This window comes from Durio zibethinus, chromosome 10 (genome assembly GCF_047325235.1).
Source record: "Durio zibethinus cultivar Kanyao isolate XHJ-2024 chromosome 10, ASM4732523v1, whole genome shotgun sequence".
In the NCBI taxonomy this organism is placed as follows: domain Eukaryota; kingdom Viridiplantae; phylum Streptophyta; class Magnoliopsida; order Malvales; family Malvaceae; genus Durio; species Durio zibethinus.
This window is the reverse complement of record NC_143171.1, coordinates 22,837,808-22,841,300: the sequence shown is the minus strand read 5'-3', so window position 1 is coordinate 22,841,300 and position 3,493 is coordinate 22,837,808.

Here is a 3,493-nt window from a genome sequence, read left to right as displayed (position 1 = left end):
TAGCGTTTGTTGCAATAATAAGACTTTAACCTCCCTAGAAACCTATAGCATAAAACATTAGTCATATGTTATTTTAAGTTGAGTGGCTTGATCATCAATAAAAATGCAATCAATCTATTAACAAATAATACCTTTCAATAGGATACATCCATCGATAATAAACTGGCCCATTGACTTTTGTCTTATATGAAAAGTGGATAACCACATGCATCATAATAGTGAAGAAGTTTAGAGGAAAGATCTTCACTAAATGGCATAAAGTAATCGCAGCTCGATCTTAAAGTTTGTCAAGCTCTTCCACATTCATACATTTTTTACATAGAGATTTAATATGTTACTCAATTTAATTACCACATAAATGACTTGCTTTGACATTGATGAACGTAAAGCAATTGGAAGTAAGTCTTGCATCAAAATGTGATAATCATGTGACTTCAATGAAAAAAGTTTTCGCTCTTTCGGATTCACACATCTTGATATATTTGACGCATAGCCATCTGAAACTTTAATATTTTTCAAAACCTTGCAAAACACATCTTTTTCAGCTTTAGAAATCCCAAAACAAGCAACAGGCAATCGATATTTGCCATTAGGAAGCAACATCGGATGAAGGTCTAGGCGAATCCCTATATCAACTAGGTCAAGCCGACTTTTTAAGTCATCATTGGATCTTTTATTCATATTGAGAATTGTTTCAATAAAATTTTCACAAATATTCTTCTCTATGTGCATCAAATCAAGGTTATGCTATAATAAATTATATTCCCAATAAGACAACTTAAAAAATATACTTTTTTTCCACAGCTTAGACTTATTGGGGTCATCTGCTTCATCATCATCTTCATCACTTTGAACATCAAGATCATCAACTTTTGTATAACTATCACCAACTTCAAAGTTGTCCCTCACTCTTTTCTTTGATGGAGTCAATTTTTCATAAGTGAAATTGATATCTTTAACTTTGACAAGATATTAGACCTACTAATAGGTAAAGGTGATGTCCTTAACTCTTTAGTTCTATCAAAAAGATGTTTTTGGAATCTAAATCGATGATTATCATCAACCATCGACGATGTCCTATATAACAGAACTTCCTACCATTAGGTAACCACGTCTAACATGTCTGTGTAGCACAACATGAACAAGCATAATGACTTTTTGTACTCCAACCAGATAAATTTACATAAGTAAAAAAATTATTGATAGTCTATAATAAAGTAGCACGCATATTGAAGTTCTCTTCTTTTGATGCATCATAGGTCTCAACTCCTTCCTATAATTATTTTAACCTTTAATAAGAGGTTGTAAGTAAATATCTATATCATTACCTGGACCTTTTTTCCTAAGAATTATCATAGATAATATAAATGACTATTGTTTCATAGCAATCTATGGTGATAAATTGTAAGGAATCAATACAACTGGCCAAGTATTATAAAAAGTACTCATCATTTTAAATGGGTTGAATCCATCAGATGCTAGTCTAAGCATAACATTTTGAGAATCAGATACAAAGTCTAGAAACCTAGAATGAAATGATTTTCATGCCAAAAATTCTATAGGATAACATAATGATCCATCATTCATCCGCTTCTTATGATGCCATCTCATTGAATCTATAGTTTCGAAAGACATGAAGAGTCATTGAAGTCTTGGTATTAATGAAAAATAATGTAAAACCTTAATAGGCTTCTTTTTGACATATATCTCATCACCATCATCATTCAACCTTTCAACGAGATTTTTATCCACCCAACGAGAAATACCACACTAATGACAAGATTTTTTATTTTTTCTATCCCCCAAATACAACATGCAATCATTGGGATAACTATGAATTTTTTCATATCCAATACCTAAATCCTTGATCATTTTCTTTGATTCCTTACAAGATTCAGGGATTTTTGTAAAAAAAAATATTTTTTTCATAAACTGTAATAATAAAGTCAGTGAGTTTTTTCGTCCATACAGATAAGCATTTCAAGTAAAAAAGATGAACACAGAAAGACAACCTTGAATGCTTTGATCCCTTAAAAAGTTCTTCATTCATCCCTTCAAGCAACCTATAAAACTTTGATGCTTCTTCTTTAGGTTGTTGGTCACGTACACCTATCCTAGGTTCACCAAATTCATGCATTTCAACATTAGACTAATTAAATCCTTTATTTTAGGGAGAAAGATTACGAAAATATTGGTTATGAATGTTAAAAGCATATCGCAACATGCTTTCAATGTCATTTACTATAAAAAGATCATGTTATTGTTGGAGAGCCTTTGAAGTTGAAAGAACTTTAGTGGAAGACCTTGACGGTACATACTCTCCATGAAAATATCAATTAACATATCTCGATAGAAATCCAATACAAATTAAATGTTCAAAAATAACTTGACGCATTTGCCACTCGATATTAGCACACTTCACACATGGGCATAATATCATATTATCTTCACTTGTATTCTCAAATACAAAATGAAAAAAAATTTCACTCCATCTCTGTACTATTAACTTAATCTTGACTTTTGTATCCAACTCTTATCCATTTAGTACTTGCTACATTATCAGACCAAATGTATATAAATAATTTATATGAAAACGAATATGAACAATACTTAAGTTTACTATATTTTAAACAAAAGTTAATAACAAGACCAGTACTTATACAAAATGAAAACTCCTTGTTGTGAAGTAATTTATCAACTACCAGAGCCCTTGAATGTTAAAAATCTACTGCTAACATTGACAGTACCCAAGAGTATTTGTAGTTGGGGTTGACATAAGGTGAAATAAGATGGGTTTTGGAGAAAATTGTTTACACCAAAAAGAAAATCGTGAATTAGAAAAGCTAAAAGAATAATCGAATGAAGTAAAAGCTAAAGTAAATAAGTAATGAATAGTCAAACTAGGGTTCTAAAAGACAATGCTCAAATATTAAAAGCTGAAGGAAAGGGAAAGTAAATTGTACTTGGTATGAAAAGAGAAATAGTATAATAATGAATATGAAGCTTGAAGTTGGTGATTGGATGCGCTAAGTTTGGGAAGATTTTTATTGGATAAGATTATGGAAGGCGTTTACTAAGAAAAATGCCTACAATAATTTCATCCTAAATATTTTTTGAATATATTATAGGCGCTTGCACCAGAGTCGTAGTGGAATTGTTTGAGATTATTAAGGCGTTTAGGCCACAAAAAACACCATCAATACTTCATATAAATTTTTTTATGTTTATGGAAGGTGATTTTTACATAATACGTCTTCAATAACACCTTCATATCAGTGAAGGTGATTTTCTACAAAAAACATCTTCACCGTTTGGGTATATTAAAGGCATCTTTTGTTGAAAATACCTATAATATTACACAACTTAAATTTTAAGGGGTTATTGAATGTTAAAATTCCAGAAAAATGCATTGACTAATTCATTTCATTTTTTTGAAGCAATTTAAAGAATGCATGTTCCAGTGCTAAACGCTTTCATTATTCCAATTCTCAAA